This window comes from Solanum pennellii, chromosome 1 (assembly GCF_001406875.1).
Source record: "Solanum pennellii chromosome 1, SPENNV200".
NCBI classification, from domain to species: domain Eukaryota; kingdom Viridiplantae; phylum Streptophyta; class Magnoliopsida; order Solanales; family Solanaceae; genus Solanum; species Solanum pennellii.
The window spans coordinates 67,338,687-67,356,734 of record NC_028637.1 but is presented as its reverse complement, the minus strand read 5'-3'; positions in this window follow the sequence as shown (position 1 = coordinate 67,356,734).

Sequence of the window (18,048 nt, the reverse complement as noted above, 5' to 3'; positions counted from 1 at the left end):
TGACTTATTCGTTTTTCATTTCAATCTCTCCCTTTCAAAAATTAAAATAAAATTGTTTGATACTTTTTAAAGTTGTGCTATCCGTTCTTCAATGCGACTCATTGATCTTTTTTTACTTTTTCTTTAATTAATGAAAAGGATTTTTGTTAAATTTGGGTGGTCTTCCCTTTAATATGACTCACAAATTTTTCGTTCTGGTTAAATTTTATTTAAATATTAAAAAAAAATTGTTAAATTTTGATTGTCTACCCTTATTGGGTTCGATATTCTTTATTCAAAAGATTTTTTATTTTTTTTTATACTTTTAAGTATTTATATTTTGAAATCATTTTTTGACTTGGTTGGTGCCAACACAGTTCAAGTGTGCCTGTGAAAAATAATTCGTACAATCGTGATGATTGACTTCTTGTTAAACCATATATTCTTTCACTACCTCTCATTCGTACTTTTGTTACATTTGAAAATATTCTCTTGCATACACTCAAGATTGAACAAAATCAGATTCATTGTTTCATGTGTATTGTATGGTGAATTTTGAATTAAATTCAATTGTTTTGCATTGTTGATCTAGAACTTGGCCTAAATGTTGTTGAAGAGAAATTTTGAGTAATGTCTGATTTAAAAAATGAGTGTATTAAACCTTTTTGAACGGACAACCACATATTAGTTTATACCCTTGCTAAATGCTTGTACACACAAATCCTCTTTTTCCTGACTTTCTTTAGCGCATTGAAGACACACAAGTTTAAAAATAAGATTCAAAGTTTAAATTTGTCAAATACAAAAATAATCAAAGTCCCTGAAAGTCAAGAATACAAAAAAAGACTTCAAAAGAAAGAAAGAAAGAAGAGTTTAAAATTCCCCACAAGTTCAAACAGGCCATGTTTCAACAAAAGAAAAGATTTACTCTAAATAAAAACTAAGAATGTTCAAAAATGAAAAAAGGGGGAAAAACTCAAACAAGCATAGTTTCAAAGAAGTGAAGAAGTGGTAAAGAAGGTACAACAAGGAGAATCAAATGCCGAAAGCATAACAAATGTTCTAAGCACCAATTTAGTGAAATGCTCAAGAAAAGATTTAGTCACTTTTAACCCAAATGATTAGCCTACCCATTCTAAGCCTACGTTAAAAGCTATTAATAAGACCTACATGATTTTAGTTCAAATATTATCACATTAGTGGAGATTTGCATGAAGGTTAAGCTTATGGTATCACAATTGCATGCGTTGAACATTTTTCTGAGTGTGAGTATGCTTTTCTAGATGTTCCCAAATCAAAACACTTTAAATTTGTGTAAATTAAAACTTTCTTTCTTGTGAGGGAAGCTGAAAAATCATGATGTTAGATCGAGTTCAAGGCCTTTGTTTGTTGCTAGATGGATAAATCTTGTTGTTACTTTTGCACAAATTAGGTACCTCTTGAATCCATAGGATTTACCTAGAAATCAATCTCAGTTGAAAGATAAAGAATTCTAAGAAATTCTTGCACAATACTTTGCTGGTGTAAGTTAAAATATGTTTCACTGTTTATAAAATAAGCTTGAAACAAACTTTTCAATTTTTTGTTCACAGAAACTTTGTGGACTGTTTCATTGTTGATATTTGTCCAAATAACTTTGTGGACCGTTTCAAAATTCAAATTGCATTTTTGGTAGTAATACCCTTCAAAATGACATATTTTTATTTTTCGGTAGTCATATTCTTCAAAATGACATCTCTTAAATTTGGGTCGTCGTACCCTTCAAACTGATATCATTTTAAATTTATGCCACATATTTGTCCATACCAACTTCGTGGACCGTTTCATAATTGATATTTGTCCAAATAACTTTGTGGAACGTTTTAAAGTTCAAATTGCATTTTTCGGTAGTCATACCCTTCAAATTGACATCATTTTAAATTTTTATATTCGTCCAAATAACTTTGTGGACGTTTCAAAGTTTAAATTATATTTTTGGGTTGTCATATCCTTCAAATGAAATCTTTTTATTTCTGGTTGTCATATCCTTCAAATGACATCTTTTAATTTTTGGGTCGTCATATCCTTCAAAATGATATCTTTTTAGATTTAGGGATTTTCATACCCTACAAATTGACATCATTTTAAAAAAAATTATGTTGTGATATTTCTCCAAATTAACTTGTTGACTGTTTCATTGTTGATACTTGTCCAAATAAACTTTGTGGCCAGTTTCATCCTTGATATTCGTCCTTATAACTTTTTGGACCGTTTCAAAGTTTAAATTATATTTTTAGGTCGTCATATCCTTCAAAATGACATCTTTTTATTTTTGGGTCGTCATACCCTTCAAAATGACATCTTTCATTTTTGGATTGCCATATCCTTCAAATGACATATTTTTAAATTTGGGTAGTCATACTCTTTAAAATGATATTCTCTTTAATTTATTTAGTCATACCCTTCAAAATGATATCTTTTTAGATTTAGGTCGTCATACCTTTCAAAATGATATCTTTTTTAAAACAAAATTAAATAAAATTGTTATCTCAAATAAAATAATACTTTTCAAATTGATTTGTCATGCCGTTCAATATGACACTTTTTATTTAGTTATTTAGTTTTAAATTGCCATATTTTTAACTCATAATGTTATTAAGTTAATTGCCCCAGCTGTTAATTACCTTATCCATATGAGGTCATAATTGCATATTTTATGTTTCTTTTATGTTATATTTGTTACTAACATTGTTCTTGCATATTTTGTGATACACCATTCATATTAAGTTCAAGATTGGGTTCTCATCTCCCTTCAAATGACACGTTAAGTTTAAGAATGGGTTGTCATCACCTTTCAAATGACACGTTAAGTTTAAAATTGGACTGTCATCTCCCTTCAAATGACATGTTATATTCAACTTGGTCTTAAGGAAATTATTAAATCTGTGTTTCTGGTGGAGATAAAAATCTTTGTGATTTTATACTCTTTTAAGTCTGCAATTATAGTTTATTGCTTACTTATATTGTATCAATTCTGTTTATCAGAAATGGCAAACACTGGTGTTACAGTGGTTGTTGCTGCACCAACCCGAACTCTTGTACCACAAGCAGAGAAACCGGGTAAATTCGCAGGTGTGAATTTCAAAGGATGGCAGCAATGAGTATTTTTCTGGCTTGCCACTCTTAGTCTACAAAAATTTACAAGTGAAGATACTCTAGTTTCTGTTGATGATATGCCAGACAGGGAAAAATTCATAATTATTGAAGCATGGAAACAGTCAGACTTCTTATGTAAAGGTTACATTTTGAGTGCTTTAGAGGATGACTTATATAATGTCTATAGTGCAATAACAACTGCAAAAGAGTTGTGGAATGCACTTGAGAAGAAATATAAGACCGAAGATGCATGCTTGAAAAAGTTTGTGGTCGCAAAGTTTTTAGACTATAAAATGGTAGATAGTAAAATTGTTGGATCACAAGTGCAGGAACTTCAACTTATTCTCCATGATCTGATTCCTGAAGATATGGTAGTAAATGAAGCTTTTCAAGTGGCTGCAATGATCGAGAAGTTGCCTCCTTCGTGGAACGATTTCAAGAATTATCTAAAGCACAAGCGTAAAGAAATGAAGCTTGAAGATCTTGTGATTCGGCTCAAGATTGAGGAAGATAACAGAAATGCCGAAAAGAAGTCGCGTAATATTTCAACAATCATTGGAGTTAATATTGTTGAAGAAGCTCCTACCCAAGACAAAAAGAGAAAGAAGTCCAACGGGCAGAAGTCAGAACAGGCCAAGAAGAAATTCAAAGGCAACTGTTATAATTGTGGCAAGGCTGGTCATAAATCTTCTGATTGTCATGCTCCAAGAAAGGAAAAAAACTAAGGCAAAGGCAAAAATCAAGCAACCATCGTGGAAAAGATGGAAGATGCAGATGACTTGTGTGCAATGATATCGGAGTGTAACTTAGTTGGAAATCCCAAGGAGTGGTTTCTCGACTCAGGTGTCACTAGACATATTTGCTCTGCGAAAGAAGTCTTTGCAACGTAGACTCCTGTTGAGTACAATGAAGATTTTTTCATGGGAAACTAAACAACAGCAAGGATTGCAGGAACTGGAAAGTAATGTTGAAAATGACATCCGGCAAGGTGTTGACTTTGAACAATGTTCTGCATGTCCCTACTATTAGGAAGAATTTAGTTTCTGCTGCACTACTCGTTAAGAACGGGTTTAAGTGTGTCCTAGTTAGTGATAAAGTTGTAATAAGTAAGAATGAAATGTTCATAGGAAAGGGCTACCTCAATGCTGGTCTTTTCAAACTAAATGTAATGGTAGTTGACAATATAAATAAAAATTCTGCTTCTGTTTACTTATTGGAGTTAAGTGAGTTATAACATGCCCGTTTGGGACATGTAAATTACAAAGCCTTGCGAAAATTGGTTAATCTAGAAGTATTGCCTGATTTTAAATGCGAAAAGTCGAAATGTGAAATTTGTGTCGAAAGTAAGTTTGTTAAACATACTTACAAGTCTGTTGAAAGAAATTCTAAAACTTTAGACTTAATTCACACAGATATATGCGATATGAAGTCAACACCATCTCGTGGTGGAAAAAAGTATTTTATATCTTTTATTGATGACTGCTCTCGATTTTGTTATGTATATTTGCTTAATAGTAAGGATGAAGCATTTGATGCATTTAAGCAATACAAAAATGAAGTGGAAAACTAATTGAATCTAAAGATAAAAATGATTCCGAATGATAGGGGTGGAGAATATGAATCTCCTTTTGCAGAGATATGTTTGGAATATGGTATTATTCATCAAACTACTGCACCTTATACACCACAGTCAAATGGTTTGGCAGAACGGAAGAACAGAACATTAAAGGAAATGATGAATGCCTTAATGATCAATTCTGGTTCACCGCGAAATCTTTGGGGGGAAGCCATCCTTACAGCTAATAAAATACTCAATAGAGTACCCCATCGAAAAACACAATCAATTCCATATGAGTTGTGGAAAGGAAGAAAACCCAACTTGAAATATTTCAAAGTGTGGGGGTGTTTAGCCAAGGTAGAGGTTCCTTTACCTAAGAGGGTTAAAATTGGACCCAAAACAATAGATTGTGTCTTTATTGGGTATGCTGTGAATAGTAAAGCCTGTCAATTTTTTGTTCACAAATCTGATAATCCCGAGATTCATGTTAATACGATAATTGAATCAGATAATGCAGAGTTTTTTTAGAACATTTATCCGTATAAAACTGAAAGTGAGTCAACAAGTGAAAGACCTAAACGACCACGAGAAGAATCAATGGAAAATATTCTAACTAGTGAGGAACCTAGGTGGAGTACTCGACAATGAAAATCTGTTTATTTCGGACCATATTTTGTAGCACTATTGCTTGAAAATTAGCCTCAAACATTTAAAGCAGCTATGTCTTCGTCAGAGTCAACTTATTGGAAAGAAGCAGTCAATAGTGAGATTGAATCAATTTTAAGCAATCAAACTTGGGAATTGACTGATCTTCCTCCAGGAAATAAACCTTTAGGATCAAAGTGGATTTTTAAAAGGAAAATGAAATCTGATGGGACTATTGACAAATATAAGGCTAGACTGGTAGTCAAAGGGTACAGACAAAAGGAAGGTCTGAACTACTTTGACACATACTCACCAGTAACAAGGATAACATCAATTAGGATGTTAATAGCACTAGCAGCAGTGCATGATCTTAAAATCCACCAAATGGATGTAAAGACAACCTTCTTAAATGGAGAGTTAGAGGAAGAAATTTACATGGAACAACCTGAAGGGTTTATAGTTTCTGGTAAAGAAAAGAAAGTGTGCAGACTTGTGAAGTCACTTTATGGACTCAAGCAAGCACCCAAACAATGACATGCTAAATTTGATCAAATAATGTTGGCAAATGGATTCAAGATTACCGAATGTGATAAATGTGTTTACATTAAAAACGTTATGAATCATGAAGTCATTGTTTGTTTGTATGTTGATGACATGTTAATAATGAGTAAAGAAATTGATGATATAAATGCTACTAAGCGCATGTTCTCCAGCAAGTTCGATATGAAAGACTTAGGAGTTGCTGATTTGATCTTAGGGGTCACGATTATCAAAACTCCCCAGGGACTAGATCTCTTTCATCGATCCTAAACAAACAAGGGCAAGTAGTTGACACGAAATTTCGGTCTAATAGTTTTAAAATTAGTAATTTTTTAATATTTTATTTTAAATAGTTCAAAATAAATATTTTGTCATTTTAATGCAATTTGTAGATAATCATCCTTTTTCTGAAATTATTAGGATTTTATCGGTTGTTATGTTTATATTATTTTGTCACATCCAGATGTTCAAATATTTATTCATTTTTTTTTATATAAAATCACTATTTATTTTAAATTGCATTTTACAAGTAATTGCTATGTTCATTAAGTTTTTTGATATTCATTTTTTCTCATTTACATTGTTAATATTCATTTTGAAATTTTGTGCAGTATAAAAAGTCATTCAAATCTAAATACATTTGTATACACACCAACAATTTTTGGGTCACAAACTGAATGCCATAACTTAGACCCATTTTAAATTATTCCTTATATATGGAATATCTGTCTCAATAGATTTGGGAGTGTATAATAATTTAAGGAATATTTTACATGATTTTATGGTTCATTATTTTTCGGTGGCAGATCACATGAGTTTTGCATGAATCCGGCGAGTCTACCCCCAAAACCCCATTTTGTTTTCCCAATTTTTTGGTGAAACTACAATTTTTCCACCAACATCCATGAATTTTGGAAACCAAACTTCTCTCTTCCATTTCCATTTCCTTTTCTAACCAGCAACCATGACCACCCAAAAACCCATTTTCTTTTCTTTCTCCGACAAATAGCCAGCCCTCAAAACCCCATTCTTTCTTCTCCGTTCTCCCTTAATAAACCTCCAAACCCATGAAAACCATCCAGACACCCCCACACCTCAAACCTTCCTAAATTCCAACGAAAAACAGAACAAAAAACACCAACTCCTTTCTCTTTTCTAACTCCGGCAAGGTACTCCAAGCTCTGATGAACACGAGCAAGCCAACAACTCTTAAATCCTCTCTTCTCCTCCTCTTTCCCGCTAGCAAATAATCACCAAAATCCCTTTTGTTTCTTCCCATTTTTCCAGCTAGCAATAGCAAGATAAACGGACCAGTCCCTTCCTTTTTTCCCTTTTCATATTTTGTTTGGATTTGCAGGTGTTTTCACCTTTAACTCAGGTGAAGCGAGCAAAACTGGAGCAAAAGTCCAAGTTACCAGAGAACAACAACATCAATAACAACTGAGCAAATCAGTGAGCCAAAGCTCAAGCAGATCCGGCAAAATCAAAACATCACTCCATCAATGAGCTCTTTTTCCACCTAAACTCCATAGTAATTGCATTATCTTTTACCTTCTTTTGTATTTTCATATAAATTGTTTTCGTATGTTTGTATTTTGAAAATCTGCTCTATTTTAATTTTTTTGGTGTTACTTACTTAAAATATGTTGGCAGTTTTTATGTATTTGAAAATTATTTTCCTTTTTATTGGAAGAGCTCAAACTTCAAACAATCTTATTTCTTCTGTTACCCCATGATTATTGATATTTTTTCAGTATATTTCTCTTTTGTTTAAGCTTATTCTGATCCTATTTTATTTTAGTTTATTTTTAGTGATTCACTATATTAGATAGTATATTATTTTATTTATTTTTCATTCTTTGTTGACTACGAGTTGATGTTTGCATTATTTATGATCGTTGTTATAGCTTTTTTTAATATCTTATTTTTATTTTGGTCAATGTTATATATTTTTTTAAAAAAATTCCGGTGAATCGTTTTTCCCCCATTTGTTACTATTGATGTTGTTATTGATTATTATATTGTTTACTCATTTTGTTTGAGGTTAATTTTAGATATTTTCTGATTTATTGAATTGTTTTATGTTAAATTGTCCAATGATAAAAATATTTCATCGGTTTTAGAGGTCTTTCAATTTTGAAAAGACGAAAATTTAGTTTCGGTTAATATATTTTATATGTAAAAATACGTCGATGAAGAAATCACAGTCCATTTCCAAGTCCTTTCATGATATGACGGATTTTTATTTTTAGATTGTTATTTCTGTTGTTCAATTTTATTCATATTTATTTATTACTAACACTTTTACTAAGTGTTTTTATGGGTACTCAGAGGTGCTTTACAACCGAGTTATTCGAATTATACTCATATTCATTATTGTATATTGTTCACTATAAGCAAATTTAGGTCGATTCTTATATTACTGTTTTATCATATTACTTGTGTATAGTGTATGATTCTTTTATTTATACATTATTTTATTCTCCTCTATTTTAAAAAAAATGAATTTCGTCGGGACCCAAATTTGTGGATTACGAATGATGACTAACCCCTTTCCTTCTGAATAATTTGAACCCTTTACCTAGAATCAATTGGTTTCATAGACATTTTTAAAATTAATTTATTAATCGGTTTCTACATTTCCAATAAAATTAGGTGGTGATTCTCTTTTCCCTTTTTACCCCTTTTTACTCATTTTAAAATATTTAAGTAATTCTTTTTTAATTCAGTCACCGCGACGTTGTGCCGTCTCAAAGGGATGTCAACAGAATGACGACTCCACAAAGGATATAAATGTTCTAACCATTATGGTTTCGTTTATTCAAATTGAGGAGATTATTCTGTTATTCTTTTATTGATTTTGTCTTGTATATTTTGTTGATGATTTGCATATTCTACTCATTATTTATTAATTACTTGTTGTATAATGTTATTGCTTTCAAAACATATTCTAACATAAATACAATATATTCAAGAAAAGTTTTGCGAAATCGCAACCGGATCTTTTTATACTTAACATTTTTTTCGGAATGATCGAGAATTTATTTGTTCGTCATGCGTCTAAGATCGTCGTGAGTTCCATCCTAAGTTGTCCACTTGGGTTTGCGGGCTTTCAAAAACCACTCCTGGTCACCTAGTTTTGGAACATTCATAATCTTAGTTCAATCTTCATTCAAGTTATAATCTATTGGAACTGCGTTTGATATGATTCCTGCTTCAACAGGATACATAGGCGCCGTAAGGGCTCATCATCTTCCCCGTAAGCTTTTTAAATCTTTAAAACTGTAACTGGGGTAAAATATCTTGAGGAGGTCTCCAAATTTTTTACAAAGGAGATAGTTGTTACAAGATTAAATAACACAGGTTGTTTAAGCTAAAACATGGGTAAAGTTTTTAAGGAATGCCCTAAAGAATTTCACCAAGTTTGTACATAAACTGCAGATTTATAAGGCATCATTACGAGTTAATTTGTATCTTCGTGTTACTTTTTGTATATAATGTTACATTCTTCATATATATCTATGATTTTAGTTATCTTACATTCCATTAAAATGATGATTTTATTAGACATTTTCGTTTAGTTAAGTTGTCTTCCCTTCAATATAACTCTATTTTTTTTTGCTTTCTCTTTAATTGATATTTGTTTTTTTAATTTGGGTGGTCCGCCCTTCAATGTGACTTATTCATTTTTCATTTCAATTTCTCCCTTTCAAAAATTAAAATAAAATTGTTTGACATTTTGTAATGTTGTACTATCCGTCCTTCAATGTGACTCATTTATTTTTTTATTACAATTTTTTGTTAAATTTGGGTGGTCCTCCCTTCAATATGACTCCGTCATTTTACATTCTTGTAAAATTTTCTTTGAATATTAAAAAAAATGATAAATTTGGATTGTCCGCCCTTCAATGTGGCTCATTGGTTCTTTTATTTGTTTGTTTTTCTTTCAAAAATTTCATTTGTTATTCGAAAAATATGTTATGCCATATCTGAAAGAACTACGGAAACCTGATTCTTATTAATGGGATAAATAGGCAACCCTTATTGAGTTCGATATTCTTTATTCAAAAGATTTTTTATTTTTTTTATACTTTTAGTATTTATATTTTCTGATATCATTTTTTGACTTGTTTTGTGCCAACACAGTCAAGTGTGACTGTGAAAAATAATTTGTACAATCGTGAAGATTGACTTCTTGTTAAACCATAGATTCTTTCGCTAACTCTCATTCGTACTTTTGTAACATTTGAAAATATTCTCTTGCACACTCAAGATTGAACAAAACTAGATTCATTGTTTCATGTGTATTGTGTGGTGAGTATTGAATTAAATTCAATTGTTTTGCATTGTTGATCTAGAACTTGTTCTAAATGTTGTTGAAGAGAAAATTTGAGTACTGTTTGATTTGAAAAATGATTGTAGATTTTCTTTGATACGTTTGATCCTTTCAAAGCCTACCAAATGACATTAAATCCTTAGTGTGTCCCACTTTGAGCTTTAAACATTTTTTTTGGACAACCACATTTTAGTTTATACCATTTCTAAATGCTTGTACACACTCATCCTCTTTGGCCTGACTTTCTTGAACGCACTAAAGATGCACAAGTTTCAAAATAAGATTCAAAGTTTAAAATTGTCAAATACAAAAATAATCAAAGTCCCTGAAAGTCAAGAATAAAAAAAATGGCTTCAAAATAAAGAATGAAAGAAAGAAGAGTTGAAAAATCCCCACAAGTTCAAACAAGACAAGTTTCAACAAAAGAAAAGATTACTCCAAACAAAAATGAAGAATGATCAAAAGATAATGACGAGGGGAAAAACTAAAACAAACAAAGTTTCAAAGAAGTGAAGAAGTGGTAAAGAAGGGACAACGAGGAGAATTAAATGCCAAATGTGTAATAAATGTTGAAAGAACCAATTTAGTGCAATGCTCAAGAAAAGATTTAGTCACTTTTAACCCAAATGACTATCCTACCCATCCTAAGCCAACATTAAAATCTATTAACAAGACCTACGTGATTTCAATTCAAATGTTCTCACATAAGTGGATATTTGCATGAAGGTTAAGCTTATGGTATCACACTTGCATGCGTTGAACATTTTTCTGAGTGTAAGTCTGCTTTTTCAGATGTTCCCAAACAAAAAAAACTTTAAATGTGCGTAAATTAAAAATTTGTTTCTTGTGAGGGCACCTGAAACATGATGTTAGGTCTAGTTCAAAGCCTTTGTTTGTTGCAAGATGGATAAATCTTGTTGTTACTTAAGCACAACTGAGGTACCTCTTGAATCCATATGAGTTACCTCGAAATCAATCTCAGTTGAAAGATAAAGAATTGTAACAAAAGTTTTGTACAATACTTTGTTGATGCTAACCAAGTTAAAATATGTTTCACTGTTTATAAAATAAGCTTGAAACCAACTTTTCAATTTTTGTTTATACCAACTTTGTGGACTGATTAATTGTTGATATTTGTCCAAATAACTTTGTGGACCGTTTCAAATTTCAAATTGCATTTTTGATAGTCATACCCTTCAAAATGACATATTTTTATTTTTCGGTAGTTATACCCTTCAAAATGACATCGCTTAAATTTGGGTCGTCATACCCTTCAAATTGATATCATTTTAAATTTATGCCCTATATTTGTCAATAACAACTTTATTGACCGTCTTATTATTGATATTTCTGTCCAAATAAGTTTTGTTGAACGTTTCAAAGTTCAAATTGCATTTTTCGGTAGTCAAACCCTTCGTATGAACATCATTTTAATTTTTTGTCATCATATTGGTCCAAATAACCTTGTGGACGTTTCAAAGTTTAAATGATATTTTTGGATTGTCATATCCTTCAAAATGACATCTTTTTATTTTTGTTCGTCATATCCTTCAATTTTGTGGACAGTTTCATCATTGGTATTCGTCCATATAACTTTTTTGACCGTTTCAAAGTTTAAATTATATTTTTGGGTTGTCATATCCTTCAAAATGAATCAAGACTCCCCAAAAAATTAGTTAAGTCTTGAACGACAGATGGAGTTATGGTTCGTAGGTCACACGATGGATTGTTAGTCATGGCCATCATTTGGTCGGACAGGAACATATCCTGGGGTCTTTTGGTCTTATCCCACTTCGTTTAAACCCTAAGTTACATTTTTTGACCCTAAATAATTAGATTTTGGTAAGTTTAATCCTAGAAATATAATTAAAGCATATCTAAGTCAAATCATTAAATCAAAAGTTAAAAAATAAGAATCAAGAAATGAGAAAAAGGCTCAAGAACCCTAGTTCAAGAACGCAACAAGTTCCAATAGTTCTAGTCCTGAAACATAAGTATTTTCCCGAAGATTACATCACCAGGTATATGGGATTTCACTAGTGGCTTCCTTTCACCCATTGGGTCCCTTGTTTTCAGTCAGATTCTTGATTCCCATATCATGATTAGATTTAGGGTTTCTTGAACTTCAACAAGACTTTATGAATTTATTATTTTAATTTTTCAAATTAGATTATTATGTTATTATTCATTTCATTGCATGAATTTTAGAACCCTACCTATGTATTTTTTTAGTTTTTGAATTACACATGCTAGGTCAGATATTTGAGACATTTCAGGTATACATGCCTCAGTTATAAATGCATAATTACCAGATTAATTATTGTATTCTCAGTTTGCACGTTCAGTTTCGAGCTATCTAGTATTTACAGAAACTCAGACATAATCTGTTAATTTACAGTATTCATTAGGAGAAACATAAGACCGATTTGGAATAGGGTTCAGCGTACCCAATTAGTCCCATATATACTAGCCAAGTAGATTGTAAGTACCCTCTGTGGGTAATTACTTTAGTGATCACACCAGAATGCCTTTATACCTTTGGCAGGGTATATTGGGTCCTCTCGATGGGGCATATGCATCGGACTGCACATATTGCTCATGTGATTTTATTATGGGTTAGTAGTAGCTCCCACAGATCAGTCAGACTCTTTACATTGATCATTTATCATTATATTCAATATATTCAGTTTCAGTATGTTATAAATTGGTCATTGCATTCAATTAGGTCCGAATTCAGTTATCATGTCAGATTATTATACTTGGTTTTATGCTTGTTCAGTTATGTTCTATTTCAGCTTTACTCTATCCAACATACTCAGTACCTTTCAAGTATTGACACATACGTGCACTACATCTTCTCATGATGTAGGTTCAGGTTCTCAGTATCTAGATCACTCATTGATCGATTTTTGATCTATAATTCAGCAGATTCAGTGGTGAGTCCTCATTCTCCGAGGACAAGAGTCATGAGTGTCATTTTAGTCGTTAGTTATTTTGTTTTAGTTTTTGCTAGATTTAGTTAGGGACTTGTCCCTGTATTTCTAGTCCAGTTTAGAGACTTATTTCAGACATAGTTAGATTCAGCTTAGTGTTGAGTTAATATTTCCTTTGTATGAAACTATTTGTTTTCAAATATCTAAGTTATAGAATATGGGTATTCCCCATCTTTTCAGATTTAATTATGATTTAGCTTCTGCATCAGCTTATTATCTTTAGTGTGCTCATGATCATGCAAGCATGGTTAGCTTGGGATCAATTGTGGTTCTAAGTTACGTGTCCGTGTCTCCGGGGTAGCTCGGGGCGTGACAAAACATGGTATCAGAGCACTAGGTTCAAGAGTCCTAGGATTTCTTAAAAAGCCTCACTAAGTAGAGTCCTTTCCATGGGTATGAAGTGCACCACATCTAATGAGAGGGAGGCTATGAAGTGTTTTAGGAAAAACTTCGCTTTCTTGTTACTCTTATCATGTGTAAAGTATGATCAAATTCCACTCTAGATTGACGTTCTACGCTTAAGATCATATCTTCTCTTAGAGCTTAGACAGGGAATGCTAATGCAGGCAATGCTAATGTAGTTCCTCTAGTACGAAATAAGAAATTTATAATGTAGAGTTTCAGAATACCAATTCAGCTTTTGGCTCAGATTATGACCAACCAGAACAATCAGAAGGTTCGGGTTCTAACTAATAATAATGGTGGATCAGTGGCAGCTAGTATTCGACATTTGCTTAGAAATATTCACCTGAGTTTCTGGGTCCCAAGTTGTGTGAGAACTTAAAGAAGTTCATTCGTGAGGTCAATAAAATATTTGGAGTTATGCAAGTAACTGGTAGTGATAGGGTGAAATTGGAATCCAAAGAGCTTAAGGATTTGACACACATATGGTTCACTCATAGTAAAGACAACAGAGACTACTTTGTCTTTTGCAACTCACAATAGAACTAAACTTAAGTATTAGTCCAGAAACACTCTCAGAACCTTTCTCAGTCTCTACTTTAGTCAGTGACCCAATTATAGCTAGACGGGTATACCAAAATTATTCTGTCACAGTATCTCAGAAAGTCACCTCAATAGATCTAGTATAGTTAGAAATAGTAGACTTTGATACTATTTTAGGCATGGATTCGTTACATTCATGTTATTCGTCAGTCTATTGTAGAACTAGGATTGTTCATATTCAATTTCAAGATGAACCAATCTTAGAATGGAAGGGGTAGTAGCTTAGCGCATATGTATCAATTTATTTCTTACCTTAAGGAAAGAAAGATGATATATAAGGGTTATCTGTATCATCTAGTTCGAGTTTACGATTCTAGCCTTGAAACCCCAGCTCTAAAGTCAGTTCCATTAGTCTGTGATTTTCCAGAAGTATTTCCAGAAGATCTTCCCGGAGTCCCTTCCCAAAGAGAAATCGACTTTGGAATTGATCTCCTTCCAGAAACCCAACCTATTTCTATTCCTCCTTATATAATGGTTCAAGCAGATCTTAAGGAATTGAAAGAGCAGTTGAAAGACCTTTTAGATAAGGGCTTCATCTGACCTAGTATTTCACCATGGGGTGCACCAATGTTGTTCCTAAGGAAGAAACATTGTTCTCTCAGAATGTGCATTGACTATAGACAGTTGAACAAGGTCACACTAAAGAATAAGTGTCCCATCCCTAGGATAGATGACTTGTTTGACCAACTTCAGGGTGCTAGCCATTTCTCAAAGATAGACCTCCTATCAGGTTATCATCATCTTAGAGTCAGAGATAGTGACATTCCGAAAATAGCCTTCAGAACTCGGTATATGGTCATTATGAATTTTTAGTTATGTCATTTGGACTAACTAATGCTCCTGCACCTTTCATGTATTTGTATAGATTTTTCAAATAGTATTTGGACTTGTCGTTATCGACTTTATTGATGATATCCTCCTTTACTCTAGGAATGAGGAAGAACATATGAGTCACTTGACAATTGTTTTACATAACCTCATGGATATCCAGTTATTCGCTATGTTTAGCAAATGTGAGTTTTGGTTGCAATTTGTTGCTTTCCTTGGTCACCTAGTATCTAGCGAAGGGATCCGAGTAGATTCACAGCAGATAGAAGCAGTGAAACAATCTCCTAGATATACCTATGTTAGAGATATCAGAAGTTTCTTAGGTCTAGAAGGTTATTATAGAAGGTTTGGGGAAATATTTTCATCTATAGACTCACCATTAACTAGGTTGACTCAGAAGATGGTCAAGTTTCGATGGTCAGATGATTGGGAGAAAAGCTTTGCAGAATAGAAAACACGATTGAATACAACTCTTGTCTTGACTCTACCAGAGGGGTCAGATGGTTATGTGATCTATTGTGATGCATCCATAATTGTTCTAGGTTGTGTGTTGATGAAGCGAGATAAGGTGATAGCTTATGCTTCTAGACAACTTAAGGTTCATGAGAAAAACTATCCAACTCATGACCTCGAACTTGCAGCAGTGGTTTTTGCACTCATGATCTGGAAACACTACTTGTATGGTGTTCATGTAGATATTTTCACTGACCATAAGGTCCATTAGTAGGTGTTCACCTGAAAAATTTGAATCTTCGCCAGAGGAGATGGCTAGAGTTCCTTAAGGATTATGATATGAGTGTGCATTATCATCCATTTAAGGCTAATGTAGTAGCATTTAAGACGATGGTGTAACAGTTCAGAATGGGGTAGAATCCTCTTTGGTAATGGAAGTTAATGAAAAGAAAGACGGTGATCCAATCTTTCTTGAACTTAAGTGTACAGTCCACAATTAGAGAATGGAAGTTTTATCCCAAGGGGGAGATGGTGTACTTCGCTACTAGGGTAGATTGTGTGTTCCTAATGTGGGCGAGTTGAGACAACATATTCTTGCAGAAGCCCATTACTCTTGGTATTCTATTCATCCAGATTCCACTAAGATGTACTGCAATATGCGGGAAGTCTATTGGTGGAATGGCATGAAGAGGGATATAACAAACTTTGTGAGTAAGTGTCCCAATTCCCAGCAAGTCAAGGTAGAACATCAGAAACTAGGGGGTATGATTTAAGAGATTGATATTCATTCTTGGAAGTGGGATGTGATTAATATGGACTTCATCAAAGGATTACCGCGTACTCACAGACAACATGACTCCATTTGGGTGATAGTTGCTAGGATGACTAAGTCTTCTCGCTTCTTGGTGGCAAGACTACATATTCGGCAGACGACTATGCAAGGATTTACATTAATGACATTGTGAGGTAACATGGGGTTCCTTTGTCGATCATCTCAGATAGATCTCCTCAATATACCTCTCATTTTCGGAAGTCATTTCAGAAAGGTCTTGCTACTCAAGTTAACCTTAGTACAACATTTCATCCACAGATGGATGGGCAGGCAGAGCTTACCATTCAAACCTTAGAGGATATTTTGAGACCTTGTATGATCGATTTGTAGGGTAGTTGGGATGATCACCTTCCTCTTATTGAGTTTGCCTACAATAATAGCTACCATTCCAACATTCAGAAGGCCCCTTAAGGGGCTTTATTTGGGCGTAGATATAGATCTCATGTTGGTTGGTTTGAAGTATGTGAAGCAGCTTTGATAGGGCCAGATTCAGTCCTTTATGCTATGGAGAAAGTGCAACTCATTAGAGATAGACTTAAGACAGCCCAAAGTCGTCAGAAATCTTATGTAGATGTAAGGAGAAGGGAACTAGACTTCCAAGTTGTAATTTTGTTTTTCTGAAGGTCTCACCTATGAAAGGGTTGATGAGATTGAGAAAGAAAGGAAAGCTCAATACTAAATATGTAGGCCCTTACAAGATCTTGAAAAGGGTTAGCAAGGTGGAATTCGAGTTAGAGTTGCCAGCAAAATTAGGAGCAGTGCATCCAGTCTTCCACATCTCACTCTTAAAAAAATGTGTGGGTGACCCAGCCTCTATAGTGCCATTAGAGAGTATGGCGATGAAAGATAGTCTTTCTTATGAGGATGTACCAGTTGAGATTCTTGACCGTTAGGTACTAAGGTTGAGAAATAAAGAAGTCGCTTCAGTCATGGTTTTGTGGAGGAGTCAGTCTGTATACGGAGCTACTTGGGAAGCAGAAGCAGCCATGAAAGCCAAGTATGCTCACCTCTTTCCTTCCGATTCCACTCCAGCTTGAGGTAATAGTTCCTCTTCAGTTTTCCAGTCATTAATGTGTAAATTCAGTTTTAGAGTCATGCTCCCTTAGTTTGTACTTGCATTTTCAGCATAATTACTCAGAATTCAATTCACTCAGAAGCTCAGTTCTCAGTGTTTAGTAGTAGGGTTTGCAGAACTCTCCCTCTAGTTCATCTAGTGTAGTCTTCTTTCGAGGATGAATGTTCCCAAGGGGGAGATAATGTAACACCCCGTAGCCAAAACAAACTAAAAACCAGCTTTACAGAAGAAAAAAAATTTGCAAGTGCAACCAACGGTTGCATCGACAGATCGTAGCCTAACCTACGATGCGTCCTGCACAACCGTCGATGGAATCAGAGACTCCCAATTACTCAGCCCGGAAAAATTGGCTAACTCTTGATCGACAAACAAACCGTACGGTCCGTAGGTTAGACGACGGTCTGTAGTCCGTGACCGTTGATCGAGACCCCCATTCACCCACTCTCTGACAAGAGCTATGGATGAGCATCGACAGACCATAGCCTGACCCATGGTCCGTCGTGCACAACAGTCGATGGGATAAGATACTCTCAAAAATTCATCCTAGAAAAATTGGTTAAGTCTTGGACGACGGACGGACTTACGGTCCGTAGGTCAGACGACGGTCCATAGTCCGTGATCATCGATCAAGACTCCCCATAAAAATTGGTAAGTCTTGGATGATGGACG